This window comes from Carettochelys insculpta, chromosome 4, assembly GCF_033958435.1.
Source record: "Carettochelys insculpta isolate YL-2023 chromosome 4, ASM3395843v1, whole genome shotgun sequence".
Taxonomy (NCBI): domain Eukaryota; kingdom Metazoa; phylum Chordata; order Testudines; family Carettochelyidae; genus Carettochelys; species Carettochelys insculpta.
Window position 1 is genome coordinate 73,609,415 of NC_134140.1, and position 15,042 is coordinate 73,624,456.

The following is a 15,042-nucleotide window of genomic DNA, read 5'->3' on the forward strand; positions in this document are numbered from 1 at the left end:
TTTCATAAATATTTTTGGTTGAAACGTGACTAAAATATGCAGGTAAATATGAGGTTATGAAACCATTTTAAAAATCAAATGCTAACAGTTATAGTACCGATTATAAAGGTAACAGACAAATATCCTTATCGACTCAAGAACATATTTTAATAGTGTAGGTAGTCCCTTGTGTCCGATGATGACGTCTTGAGCTTGCACAGGCTCATCGGTTGTGGACTGAGGAGTCCAAGCTCTGAACGGCATGGGCGTTCACAGTGGGGGCAAGGGAATTGTCCTGGCTCTGGTGTGGCTGCTGCTGTTGCTTTCTTCCTCTCATGAGCATCAATGAGGCATGCGCATCGCTGCTCTTCAAAGTTGTCATACTCATGTTGTATGAGAGCATGCCAGCCTGTTTGGTCTTTTGCATGCTGCTCTAGCTGATCTGGTTTTAAACCAGCATGAGCAATGATTCTAAAGTATTAAGGATATGGAATAGTATGCATATAAGCTGTGGTAATGTATCTGTTTTTATATTTATTCTGGGTGACAGGATCCAATATTTTAGTTTAATTCGGCACCTTTTGGTGGCACAAATGTTCCAGAAAGCCTGCAGATCTCTTCTGCTGGTGATTCCCATACAAGGGGATATGCTACGCTGGGGTATATTGGGAGAGGGCCTGAGAAGGCAGGGGTGTGGGTAGAATACTATTGTGCTCCAGCTATTCTTAGCTCAAGTATCAGCCCTGAAAAACAGCTGTTATATTTTAAAGTAGCCCTTAGGTTGCTCCAACCTATTTTGGGGTTGAAGGAGAACCAGGCTAGCTACAGCTAGCTTTTTCTCAATCACTCACCTCACCTGCTACCAACAGACATTGAGTCCATCTGAGAATCTGGCCCATATTCTCATTATTTATTATTGTGAGTTATCAGGGCAATTCTTCTCTTTACTCGCCATGTATACAACATCTTGAAGTTGCTCCAATATGCATGTAATATTAAACAGTAGAGTAAATATGTTAAAAGCTAATCAGTGTTCAGGTATTTGAATTTGTCAGTGCTTACCTTGAGACATTTTGATTTCTCTTCCTCAGGAAGTACTCAACACTTTCATCAGGAAGATGTTGCGCATGCTCCATGCTTTCCAAAATCAGGTCAAGGTTTCTCATGTAAGGATCCCAGAAAACAGGGCACTCAGAAAGGCTGACAGGGGCAGCAAATTTTGGCTGACCTAAATGGAACAGAGTCAGCAGGGGCTGTATGTTGTATATATCCATGCCAGACTTGGCTCGCTATTTTCCAAAGTAAAATCTCACTATATAATACAACGCATTTTCCCCAGGACAATAATGAGCAGGAAAGTGAATATGAAGGGAGAGAGATGGGACAGTCTGAATGCAATTTAAATATTACTATACTATGTTACAAAGTAAATACACGTTTTAATTTCGGACCTCGTGATTGACAGTTTAATGAACTTTTTATCTGCTGTAATTCTTTGTTTTGCAAAATGTATGTTACTCCATGTATAGTTGATATTTTGATGGTTTTAATGAAGTGAAATCTACCAAAAGAATGATAGTTTATAATATAACCCAGCTAATCCCACTTTGCAGGATTTACATATGATTCTCTCACCACGCTCTTCTAAAACTAAATCATTTAACTAATTTTTATAAAAACAGAACCCTTCAATAAGTAGGACTTCCATTTCCCATGCTGTTGTCATATGGGATGTGATGTCTCATAGTAGATTTTGTTTAAAACAACACCACAAAACTACTACAGAAACGAGACTACTTGAAATTCTGAAGTGGAGCAGTCAGTAGGAAAGTGCTTGAACAGAAGACAGGGAAAGGCATGATATTTAGTGTTGCCATGGGAGACAGCTTTACAAGAACATTTGCAGAGCAGATGGACCAAGGCTAAATAAAACAGATACAGGTATTGAACAAGAGTTGTGCAATTTTCTGTGAAAGGACAGGAAAACACGATCACTAAGCAATGTAACAAAATTGAATAGATGGTACATTTTTGGATGGAGATGTGCGTAGCTTAATTTTGAAAGGTGAACACTTTGCTGTAAAGTCTTCATGTATAAAGTCTTAAGTCATATGTTTTCCTAATATTTTAATGTATTAATTTGAGATAACGCTTCTGTGTGTTGATGGTTTAATAAGGGGAGTAGACAACTTATTATTTTACTTTTATAAGTCATTGTTTCTTAGATTTTGTCCTATTTCTTCTCTATTTAAATGGCAAAATAAATGTCCCTGATTAGTCTATCTGTAAACCATCTTCCCTGTTTCCCTTAAAGCTGCAGATTTATGCATCTATAGAAAACAATGGGAAATCCCTTTAAGTTCCAATTTTCTGGTCCTGTTATTTTAACTTGTTCTGAGGCTAAAAACATTTATTTGACGTCATAAATAGAGTGTTGAGCAAAGATCCCAGTCATTTTAAAAATTAGTTATCCTCTATGACTGCTTCAGTTAAAACTTGACCAACTCATTTTCTGCATGAAGTCTAGCAATATAAATATGTAGATACTAATTATGCAGCCCACATTTCAATAGTATAAATAGGCAAAACCACACACTATGGTAACTGTATGTCTACAGTGAAAAATTTTTGTTTGTGTTTCTTTATAGAATACATTATACATTCAATTGGTACAATCTCTGACAGTGACCGTTTTAATCTTCTACTTTCTCTCTTGGGAAATATTTGCAGCATGAAAAATATGTTCCTCGGTCATGTGTTTCTAAAATAGGTGACTACTTTACTGTAAATTTGCAAATTCCTATCAGATATTTGGATCCCTTTCTGAAGATATGTCAATTCTGCTATTAAAGCTTTTTTTACTCTAAGCGCTCGTCTACACTGGCCCCCTCCTTCAAAGTGGGCATGCTAATCAGCACCTCATTAGCATAATTCCTGCCATGCAAACTTCAAAGTTACTAACTCCCAAAAGTTAGTTAGAAGAGGCAGCAAGTGGGCATTTCAAAGTACCCGTGCGATTTCAAAGTTCCCTTACTCCCAAAATGTTCACGTGGAGGGAATTATGCTAATGAGGTACTGCATATGCAGTGCAGCACCTCATTGCTGTTCTCTGATTGGGTTGATTAGCACACCCCATTTGAAGGAGGGGGTTAGAGTAGATGAGCCCTAAAATATTTCTTTATATTCTGTCTCTTGTTGGGTCTGCCTACATGTCTATCTTCTCATTAAGATACCCCAAAATTTCTATGTAAACATTTTCCATTGGCCTACTCCAAAAAATATCTTCTGTACAATATTACATTAATCTAAACTAGCGTATTTCAACTATCACACAGGTAGCCGTGTTAATCTGTATCTTCAAGAAAAACAAGAAGTCCTGTGGCACCTTTTAGACTAACAGACATTTTGGAGCATAAGCTTTCATGAGCAAAACCCACTACATCAGATGTATGAGTTGGGGGTTGGTTCCAGAGGGGTATTTAAAGAGTGGGGTCCCACAAAGAGGGAGGGCCAGAGCTGACAAGGTCTATTCAGCAAGGTGGAAATGGCCCATTATCAGTAATGTGTATCAAAAGAGGATACATGCTGATTTGATACATCTGATCTGACTTGTTTTTTCCTCTTTTGATATATACTACTGATACTGGGCCATTTCCACCCTGACTGAATAGACCGTGTCAGCTGTGGCGGTCCCTTTTATTGGGACCCCACTCTTTAAATACCCCTCTGGAATCCCCCCCCCCATGCATCTGATGAAGTGGGTCTTTGCCCACGAAAGCTTATGCTCCAAAATATCTGTTAAGAAGGTGCCACAGGACTTCTTGGTGTTCTCATATTTCAACTGACATTCATGGAGCTGTGCCAATTTACACCAGCTATGGATCTGGCCTGGTATCTCTTAATTCCAGTGTACTGAAGACTGATTAATATATGGGCCCATGAGCAACATATTTATTTCCAGAGTGAAGGATAGTTGTCAAGAAAATGTAACCTAATTAAGGAGGCATAAATGTTTGAATTTGCCCAGCAATTAAGGAATATGTATTCATGGAATTATCATGGGTCAACAAAAAGTGCCAAAAATGTATAGACATGTTTTTAGACTTTTAATGCAAGTACCAAAAATAGGGTAATCTAAAAGTAAGCTTGATCTATGAATTACTGAGTATAGGTGACATAGTCACAATGACATTTAAATCTGGCCTCATTAGAGTTCTTGCAAAAAGTCTCTTGGACATCATTGGGATTGGGATTTTATCCTGTGAATGCCTATAATTCCTATATATTATTTAGATTACCTAAAGCACAGTGAGACGGAATGATACAATATTTTACATGCACACAGAACTGATTTCAGGATGATTTGATATTTCAGAACATAAGTTCTATCTTTTGATATGCTGTAAGTGGAGTTTGTTTCACTGAGTATATTTTTTCATGTGTGGTACATCTGATGATAAAGTGGAACATTTCCATTGTTGCATACAGAGCACAGGTTGATCAATAACTAACATGTCAAATATCCAGTGTATTACTGCAAAGGTTAAATAGATCGCTGTTCTGCAACTAGACATGCTCTCACTATTGTCATCAGGTTTTTTTATCACATTCAACTTACTTTTCCTCAGGCTGCAGCCATGCTCTGAATAAGTGTGTGGGTAGCAAGGTGGTCATAAAGACCCTTTTGCCCACAATATCATCAACACAGGGACAATCACAGTTCAGCACTCATGCTCCTGTGAGTTCAAGGATGGCTCTTTGACTATTGCTGTAAACCATTCCAGCAAGATAAACCAGAGATATGTTTCTATCTTTTCAAGCTCTAGTGTTCGGTGCTTACTTATTTACGCATGCTCCATATCTCCCAAAGCTTCCTGGACCATTGAAGGTGTGCACCATCTCCAACACAGGCCAATGCTTAAAATCGTCATCAACCTTAATGACGTGCTTTGAAGGGTAATTCACAGACACAGCAAGTGAACTTGCTAAGTCCTAAATTGATTTCTGTTGCTTTCAGGAAATATGCCTAGGAAGACTCTTGAAGGGATGCACAAAGGTCTGACAGAGCAGTAGTTTGCTAAGAGATTCTGCTTTATTTGTAAGTTCCTCTTTGTCATAATTGAATGTGAAAATTACATTACCATAAGTAGAGGGTTTATTTACCTTGGGGATGTCTGCACCTTTATTGTATGTAAAGGAAACACCAATAAGTCATTTCTTCTACATTTTTACTGTTCCTGTATTGCTAAATTATAGTGAACAATTATTATCTCTATTAAGGCTCTCTGCTGACAATGCCTTGTATGCACCAGTTTTGTAAAGGGGTCAGCAACCGCTGGCACTCCTGCCCATGAGTGACATGCAAGGCAGGAGTTCAGCCCTATCCATCCTCCCCATGCAGCTGAGAGCTTGCTGAAAGCCATGCTGCCTGTGGATTAACAAAAGACCAGCTAATACTACCAACTACCACCTAAACAGTAAAGCTCTGCATCTTAATTTATTAATGAAGCTGTTGTAAGTAGGACTATTAGTGTTATTTCGAAATAACTTTGCTGGCATCTACACAACGCAACTGCTGCTTCAAAATAATTGCAAAATTGTGGTTGTCTTATTTTGAAATAGGCTAACCTCATTGCATGAGGAATAGCACCTATTTTTGAAATGGGGGGTTATTTAAAAAGGGAATAGAGCCCATTTTGAAATAAGCCATCGTGCATCCAGTGTCTCTATTTTGAAATAGGTTCCATTTTGTGTAGATGCTGTATTTTGAAAAAAGCTGAGTGCTATTTCAAAATGCATTTTGTGTGTAGCAGCCATATTTCAAAACAAGCTAATCTGGAATCTCTCTTCTGGAATGGCTTATTGTGGAATAACACTGTGTGTAGACATCCCCTTAGTGATTGTTAAAAGTATCACTGGAACTTGGACCTTATATAGAGGTCAAAAGATGAAATTTTGGCACTCCACCTTAGAAGAGCTGCTGACCCCTGCATTACACAGTGAATCTTCTTTTATAAGTCCATGTGGTGCCTGCAAAAGCTATGTACTAGACTTAATCTTCCAAAGGTTTTAATGCACCAAAGATTTTGCAATAGAAAGTAGCAATGCAGCTTCCAGTGAGCCTCACTCCTCTCTTGGAGGGACTGCTCATCCTGTGGCAGTGAATAACTAAGGGCTTGTCTACACTATCACCTTCCTTCAGAGGAAGGATGGTAATTAGGGTGTTGGGAGTTTACTAATGAAGTGCTGTGGTGCATAGGCAGCACTTCATTAAGCAAATCCCGCCCTCCCGTCAACTTTGAAGTTTTAAACTTCGAAGTACCAGCATGTGTCTAGCCACGGCTCACCCGCCGGTGCTTAGAAGTGCTGGGGCAACTTCAAAGTCCCTTTACTCCTCAAAATTTACTCAAAAGGAGTAAAAGGACTTCAAAGTTGCCCCAGCTGATCCTAGCCTCTGGAAGTGTACTTCTGCATGTGACCCAGAAAGGTGCTCAGAAACTAGCATCCAGCCCACAGCAATTCAAAGCTTGGACCACCAGTAATGCTCTTTGTGGTGACTTTTTTTGAACTGGAGACAAGCCACCTAATTTCATGTAGACCACAAAACATACACTGGTAGGAAATTTTTTGGAATTTAATACTCAACCCAAATCTTTCCATACAGGTATTTGTTGCCCCCATCACTGAAGTATATACGGCCAGCACTTCACAGATCTGAATTTTGTCCTGATAACATTTCCATGAAGGAGTAAGGCACGGTTAACAGCTCTGTTTTATAGCTAAGTTGATTTACCAAAGGTCACGTGCTTTGTGGCAGAGCTAGCAATTGAACCCAGATTGTCATAGATACAGTTCAGTGCTTCAACTATGAAACAGTAAAATATAGAGCTGAAAGTCTCCCTATCTCTTTATTTGCCCAGATCTTGTATAATTAAGTCTCATCTTGAAAGAAAATAATAAACAGTCCCTCCCTTATTTATATATAATCAAAAGCTATCTGGCCAGTCAGCATTATCTATGGAATAGCCTATAACACTTTTGTAACTGTCTTTAATGAAATGAGAGTTTCATGGTGTCTCCATTTATGTCCTACTACTTCAACACAATATTAGGTTTGAAATTGCTGACTTGCTAGCTAGGCAAATTGATTTCTTAACATACATTAGTTTCCATTACAATATCAGCATTTAATATTTTAAAATAATTAGGATTACTGTAGGATTCAAGGTATTCCCCGTACTTAATTCTTTCAAAGGGAAAATACCACTGTATATGTAATCTATTGGACAATCTGATGACTAAGATAAAATAAAACCCTACCTTAAATTTGCAAAGGGTCCTAGATCAAACCTTCATGGTGGGACGTGGGGTCAAATAAGATTGTTTATGCTTTGTTGTGGTTGTAATGTATATTCTGATAGCTCTTCCTGGTTTTATCTTGCCGAAATAATCCCAGAACAGTTTTAATCGTATTTCCAACCTCCTAGCACAGAAACACAGATTGATAGAAGTTCATTATCAACTTTTTAAATATTTTGAAACCTCAGCTCTGCATGCAGTGCAATGTCCCAAGGCAGAGAGATTTCATAGTAAGCTTCACCAACTCTTTGTTATGTCTGCACTATATTAATATTCATATAGCACTGACTGAAAATGCCCAAAGACTTATTCCATGTGTAAGTGTAAATCTTTGCCTCCAGAAAATGCCTTCGCCTTTTTGGTTGTGCTAAAATTGGGGCTAGGGACTTAACTGTTCCAAGATAACTTCATGGAAGCTTTCCCATCTAGCTGGGGAAAGAAGCAGGGGAAGATGTGCTCTTTATGAACACTGCTTGATATTTAAATATGTAAACTGGATAATTAAAGTAAACTCCTAGCTCCACCGCATATCAGAACTCCTTTGAAGTCACCTGAAGGGAATACTCATTTACGATCTCTTGAAGAAGACAAGTCAGTTACTTATCTGTTCTGAAAATGTACACTGGCATGGGTGCCAGTGTATTCCATGATGCACCCACCATACCCTCTGCATAAGTCTCCAGCCTTGGGTTTTGATATGAAGGAACTGAAAGGGCCCAGGGGAGTGTTGCCTTTACATTGCCATAGGAAAAGCTATGAAGATCAAAGACCATGAGTGCCACCTTTGGGCTAGTGCTAAAGGAAGTTCTCCAGCTTTGGTGCACTGGGGTGTGTGTATGCCTGATTAGAATACATGCAGCACCCCCATCCTAAAAGGACAACAGTTACAGAACAGGTGAGTAACCATCTTAAACTCAAACTAACTCTTCCTTTCTGGGTGTTCATGAGAGCAGAGATTAGTGTTGTGAAGTTATGACATTACACAGACTATAATCTGGACTGCTGAAGTGCTGTGTGCCCTCAATTCTTCAACCTGCGTGGCCTCTACCACTGCTTCTTTCTTCAGATGTTATTAATGTCTTGAGCAAAGGGAGGAATGGAGATCTGAGTTCTAATTTTTTTCATTATTTTTGTTTGTGAAAATCATCTTCAGCTAAGATTCAGGAGACAGGACATCTGGGGAATGAGAACCCCCAACTGTTTCAGCAAAGAAACATACATTTTTTGCCAAAGGATGAATGCCTAAGAAGGTGATAGTCCGTAAGATTATGTTCATACCTGCCTTATTTCTGAGGAACTGGTTTATTTGCTTTTCTAACCTTAGTAATACATTTCCCTATAGTCTTATAACTCCATATACAATGTTGCCACGCATTTTACCAGGAGAGTAATGTGCAGCAGATTGAGTTTTCAGTTGACGCTTCACAAGACATACGTTATACAAAATTTGTCATAGCCCTCCATGGTTCGGAGCCAGGTCCCCCCTCCCACCTTGCTGTTGGTGCCACTGGCTGGGAGACACCTGAAACTCTTCTGGGTGACCACCCAAGCACTCGTTTTACAGGGAAAACCAAAAGGAGATGTTTTTAAATATGCTCTTTTTTCTCATGCAAATTACCACTGAGGTTTTTTGAAAACTTCAGAGTGCAAAACATTTTAAATTATAATCTCTGCGGTAAACCTCACTTCCTTCTTGTTTGTTTTCAAGACAGTCAGATTTTGCTAATCTGGCACTGAGTAGCATCTTACTCTATAGTCTCTGAATTCAGTGGACTGTGCACTGCAGTGGCAGAATCTGGGGGATAATCACTAAATGAGACAGAAGTGTGGGGTTCTATAAATTCTAGAACACTTGGGGTAAGGAATTTTCTCCCTAATCTAATTCTTTAATGTCACTGTACTTTACCGATAACAGATTACTATTGTTTTATCCACATGTACCGTCTACTCAGTTGTATTCTTTTTTGCACAGTCATTTACTTTTGTCTATGTATATTTGGTCACAATTTAAACAAAAGCTAACACAGTTACCCTTCTCAAATTTACCAGAAATCTTGGAGGGGAGAAAGAGGAGGTGGTGTGTGTGGTAGTAGTTTAGTTTTGCTTTTGTTTTCTTGTAGTCCTTAGGAAGCTAACAAATTTCCCATCTTCAGATATGCTGTACGTTCATGCTGGTTTAGCACTGCTGTGACTGTTGACATTCTATAAACACACGCTTTAATTTTTGAGATGTCGTTTCTGTGGGTTGTGTGGTCCCGTAGTCCCTTGCAAACATTGTTGAAAGTGAATACAACTGATAGGAAATCCTGAGAGTGCGGTGAAGTCAATTTCTGTAGCACTACCATGGCAGCTGTTCCCCACGCCCCTGCCACTCCCAAAGAGAATGCTCATCCTATCATTCTTGTGCTCTTTAGCATACCAGTCAGCAATCTGAGCCCCATTCCCAAGAGACTAAGAGAAAGTGGATGGCTATACTACTGCCACTATCTATTTTAAAGTACAGTAAACCCTCAATTTAACAGGCTAATGGGGGGAAGGGGTGTTCATTAATCCCAAAAGTCCATTATATCTGAATGGTTATTTTGTATGATGATGCACTGTCCTGTCCAGCCCATTACTAGCTCCTGTCCTCTGCTCTCCTTACGTTCCCCCCTTCTGCCCCATTCTTCCCCTCATGCCTCCATCTCCCTCTCCCAATCACTGGGAGAGGAGTTGCATGCCAGCCTGGCTCCTTCCATGTACTCCCCAAGCAGTAATAGAAAACAGCTGGCATCCCGTCAGTTCCAGACACTGGGGAATTCTCTGAGTAAAGTCGCAGTATTGTCTCCTATGTTTTCTCCTCTGGGCACTTAATTTGGGAGGGAGGGAACATGGCCAGGAAATCCTGGTTGGTGTAATGGCCTTTGGGAGCCATTGCCACAAGATGTAAGAAAGATCAGCTTTCATGTTTGTTTCTTTTACCTCAGGAAATAACCCCACAAGCACCAGGTGCTAGTGCATAGGGTGGGCATGAAGAGGGTTTTCTTAAATTCATCTTTGCCACTTTTCCCACACAGACTTTGCAGAGAGTAGGTCAGATGTGCTGTAAAACCTAGACCATTAATATTAGCGTTTTTATAATTCCCTCCATACTAAATCATACTCAAACAGTAAAGTTGAGATACAATGGTAAAACTCTGTAAATGTACTTCTGAGCCAACAAGGGTCCAACACACAGTGAAGAAATAGGTCAGCCTCATTAATGTCTGGGTTCTGGTTAGGAACCTATTATGCCTGCCTCAGTATTATGGCCCTGAGTGAGGCACCTAGTTCTTGTGTTGAGGCACTTTGACTACTTTTGTATACATGTGGTTTGATCCTTCCCTGGGGAGGGTTGGGAGGAATGAATAAACAGAGCCTTGAGGGTGGTATCATTTACTGATGGACTATATCCCAAGACAAAGTGAAGTGGAGGAGACTTGTAGATGACCTATGCTCCACTCGGCGTACAAGGTTTTAAGTCAAGTAAATCATATTAAAGCTTTCCAGTTTTCCATTCATTCTTTCAGGCTAGTAATTTATGGATAGCAAATTACTACATGCTGAGGTGAAGGAGGGAGCAGGGGAACTCTTGTGATTTAGTGTGTCTACACTACCTAGCTTTTAGCAACAAAGCTGTGTCAATGTGATGAGTGTGAATGCTTTTTGTGTTGTTACTTACACCCCCAGTAAGCTGGGTTCACTTCGTTTGCAGGAGTGTGCTCCTGCTGACAAAGCAGCACTCACATGTGCACTTGCCTTGGCAAAGCCTTTTCATGCTTGGGCGAGTGGGAGGTTAAGCGTCCATAAATGACAGAAGATAAACTTAGAGGCGTGTTTCTGCCCCTTGGTGCGGCTGGGAGGTTGGTTCAGTGTATGACTCATCTCTTGCTCAGGACTGTATATAACTTCACAGTTCAGAGCTTTGAAAGATACCAGAACTGGTCAGCTGAAATGGAGGAAGCAAGCTGTGTTCAGAAAGCTGCATGTAGATAGTTAAATCTTATTTTAAAACGAGGTTAGACTTCCACTCGGAGTCCTAACTTTTTTCTTTCTTTAAAGACTGGAATATTCCAGTGAACCTGAAGTAGTGCGTATATTTTCTGAGGATGTTTTGCAATTAGTTGTTTTGCTATAGCCCAAATCTTATTTGATAGGGTCCCGCAAGGCTCGGTTCTGGGGCTGATGTTATTCAACATCTTTATTAGTGACCTGGATAAGGGACTGAATTGCACCCTCAGCAAATTTGCGGACAACACAAAGCTAGGGGGAGATGTAGATATGTTGGAGGGTAGAAATAAGATCCAGACCGACCTGGATAAATTGGAGGATTGGGTCAAAAGAAATCTGATGCAGTTCAACAAGGAAAAGTGTAGAGTCCTGCACTTGGAACGGAAGAATCCCAAGCATTGTTATAGGCTGCAGGCTGACTGGCTAAGCAGCAGTGCAGCGGAAAGGGACCTACGGGTTATGGTGGATGAAAGGCTGGCTATGAGTAAACAGTGTACCCTTGTAGCCAAGAAAACTAACGGCATATTAGGGTGCATTAGGAGGAGCGCTTCGAGCAGATCTAGAGACGTTGTTCCCATCTATTCAGCACTGGTGAGGCCTCATCTGGAATATTGTGTCCAGTTTTGGGCCCCCCAATATAAAAAGGATGTGGGTATGCTGGAGGAGGTTCAGCAGAGGGCAATGAAAATGATTAAGGGGCTGGAGCACATGACCTATGAGAAGAGGCTGAGGGATTTGGGCTTCTTCAGTTTGCAGAAGAGAATACTGCGGAGTGATTTAATAGCAGCCTTCAATTTCCTGAAGGGGTGCTCTAAAGAGGATGGTGAGAAGCTGTTCTCTGTAGTGTCAGACCCCAGAACAAGGAGCAATGGTCTGAAGTTACAGAAGGAGAGGAGTAGGTTGGATTTTAGGAAAAACTACTTCACCAGGAAGGGTGGTGAAGCACTGGAATGCATTGACTAGAGAGGTGGTGGATTTTCCACGTTTTTAAGTCCCTGCTTGACAAGGTCCTGTCTGGGATGGCTTAGTTGGGGTTGATCCCGCTTGAAGCAGGGGGTTGGACTAGATGACCTCCTGAGGTTCCTTCCAGCTCTATGATTCTGTGAAATGCTCCAATGAATATTGACAAAACTGCCGGTCTTTGGCTTTATTATCCAAAGTGAATATTGTCGTCAAGTAGTTCTTCATTTTAGATCAACCTGATAACTGGTCGATTATACTGTGTTGGGATTTATTTCATTTTTTATGCATGAAGGATTTATGCATATAATCTCCATTTATGTTAATGGGAGAATTAACAAAAGAAAATAATTCTTTGCTGGATTTTTCCCATGGTTGAATTGGCCCACTCTCTGCTAATGTCTGTCATCTAACCTTCCATTTCTGTCATGTGTTTTTTACTAGTTACCTTGCAATTTTACAGCTTAACTGAAGGACTATTAACATTTTGTATACAGGATGTTGGGATCATGCATAAGAAACTATTTTGTTGTGCAACAAACATTTGACGATGAACTGATTCTCCCCCGTAACAATACAAAAAGAAAAATGACTGATTAATTTTATGAGTCTTTCAAAGGTCAAGTTTTATCTCTCACTGCCTCAGTTCAAGTGTCTGTCTAGATTTTCCAGGATCCTTTGGATACTTTTGATACTGGTATTTTAAAATTTAACAAAAGGATTGTGATTCAAGGGTGTTTGCTTTGTTTAGATCGCAGACTTGTTGCCAATCCCTTGAATACACAGTGAACTATTGTTTCATATGTGAATGGTAGTACTGCATATTATTAAGATTGTGAATTCAGTTGGCTCAATTTAGGCATCATTATAAGCATTTGGGTTGAAATTTACGTGATGGATGTTTGCCTTAGGCTGATTTTTCTTGGAAATTTTCACCTAAACAGTTTACTTGTTGAAGAATAAGGTTAAGAGGAAAAAATTGTCATTTAAAAAAACCAGGAAGTCTTCCCTTTTTGAGAAGTTCCAGCTTGAAGCAGGGAATTAAAATTTTTCATAAATATCCGTTTTGCTGATCCTGTGAAAACCTGCCCAAAAGTGGCCAAATTTTAAGCCCTTGAAATATTTAGGTTCTCCCAAACTCAACAGAGACTTCCTAGTGTTCAGCAAGTAATATTTCTGAGAATTCCATCCTCACTGAGCATGCTTCATGTGTGATTGGATTGCATACGTGCATCCCTACATCTGGGAGCACCAGAACTGTAAGTAGGTAACTGTTTCCTGTACTTCCACTAACCTGCTGCTCAGGCCTAGATGGGATAACAACCTGACTGTAGGGCAGGGCTGTATAAAGAAGCAGATTGGAACTAGGAGCCTGGTGGTATTGGGAGTTGAGGATGGGAGGGGAGGCTTCAGCTCCTTTTGTAAGGGAGACTGAGTCTGGGAGCAAAGTGAGGAGGAGCAGGGAGAATCACTGAGATCATATGAGGAACTGGAGTGGAGGGGGAGGCAAGAAATGGCTGACTAAAGAAGCCGGCCTGGGGAACTATTAGCAGTAAGGAAAGGAGTGCCAGAATAGAATGGCTGCAGCTACACTAGTAAGCCTTTTTGAAATCGAAATCGAAATGAGGGCCCCTTTCGAAAGAACCCACGAAGCATCCATACACACAAAGCGCTCTTTTGAAATTAATTTAGAAAGATTGTGGTGTAAGTCTTTTGAAATTGCTCTTCCCTTCCCTTGTCAGGAAGAGCCCCTCCTTTCGAAACCTTCTTTTGAAAGAGTGTCAGTGTAGATGTTCCGCAGGTTGCTCTTTCCAAAGAGGGTCTTCCATGGCACCAGCCAGCTGGAGTGCGGAGACGCTTCTGCCAGCACATAAGAGGCTTTCTGGCCAGTGCATTCGGCCACATTTAAGGATGCAGTGGCCCAGAAGCCCCGTGCAGGAAGCTGAGAGCATGCTGGCTGAAGGCACTGCATCAGCCTACAGCATCACAGCCTCCAGATGAAGACACAGGCCAGCAAGGCACCCCACCAGCCTCATGGCTACCCCCCAAGACCCCTGTGGCCTCCAGGACCCCCCTCCGACTCACCCAAGGGTCCCCAGAGGGCAGCTGGGGCCAAATAAACAGGCCCCTTCCTAGAGCGAAGGGGAGGTGAAGGACTTGTTGGAGCTGTGGCGGGAGGAGGAGGTGCTCCTCCACACCACTGGGCAGTGCAGGAACACAGCAGCCTTTGTCCGGCTGTCGACAGGACTTAAGACCCAGGGCCACCTTCCCTGCTCTGTGGACCAAGTACAGTCCAAAGTCAAAGAGCTGCAGCAGACATATGCCCAAGAGGTGGCTGGGCACTCAGGGGCAGCACCCACCAGCTGCCTCCACTACAAAGCCCTTAACCTTCTGCTGGGGCTGAGGGATACCACTGAGCCAGAGGCCATCATGGACACTGCAGCGCCGGAGGCAGAGACCCTGCTCATTCTGGGTGAGTATGCAGGACCCTTGGGCAAGGACTGTGGCCAGGAGCAGGACACATCCTCGGACAGGGAGGGGACCTTGGTGATTGAAATCTCTTCCAGCAGGGACCCCTTCACCCAGGCCACCCCTGAAGTCCTCGAGGGACTGTCAAGTACATGACTGGCAAATCAGACACCTTGGGCTGGGGGTGGGGGTCCATCAAAGCCAGCAGTGGGCCAGCCACCTGTCTGCCTGCCCTGTCCGAACACA

The 15,042-nt window shown here is 41.4% G+C and overlaps 1 protein-coding gene across 4 annotated transcripts in view; it reads left to right on the plus strand.

Moving 5' to 3' along the window:
- The window catches only part of MARCHF1 (membrane associated ring-CH-type finger 1), a 553,572-nt gene that overhangs the window by 181,699 nt on the left and 356,831 nt on the right, over nt 1–15,042 (plus strand). Inside the window, exon 2 of one of the 4 annotated variants that reach the window (XM_074993078.1) lies at nt 4,997–5,077. The exons of the other annotated variants lie outside the window; for them this stretch is intronic. The gene's annotated coding sequence lies outside the window, so the exon portion shown is untranslated. The remainder of the gene's footprint in view (nt 1–4,996; nt 5,078–15,042) is intronic. 4 annotated transcript variants of the gene reach the window in all.